Here is a 360-nt window from a genome sequence, read left to right as displayed (position 1 = left end):
TATTTAATATTACCTGCTTATAATTATAAACAGTGTCACATAATGTGGTAGAGTGGTTTTTATGCATGTGTATATGGATTGAATCTAACTAACTATTAGGGCTTCGATGTGTAGATCTATATTTAACTTTAAAAGAAATTCACATTTTTGGTGGACAGTATCATGAGCTCAAATTTGGTGTTAATCTTTAGTTAAATTACGTAATATATTCATCCCATTAATACGAATTAAACACTTTCTGTCTGATTGTTATTATTATTATATTATTATTATTATTATTATTATTATTATTATTATTATTATTATTATTATTATTATTATTATTATTATTATTATTATTACTATTATTATTATTATTAT

This window comes from Anneissia japonica, unplaced genomic scaffold (genome assembly GCF_011630105.1).
Source record: "Anneissia japonica isolate Jap-2015-1 unplaced genomic scaffold, ASM1163010v1 scaffold287941_len684077_cov200, whole genome shotgun sequence".
Lineage (NCBI taxonomy): Eukaryota > Metazoa > Echinodermata > Crinoidea > Comatulida > Comatulidae > Anneissia > Anneissia japonica.
This window is presented reverse-complemented; position numbering follows the sequence as displayed.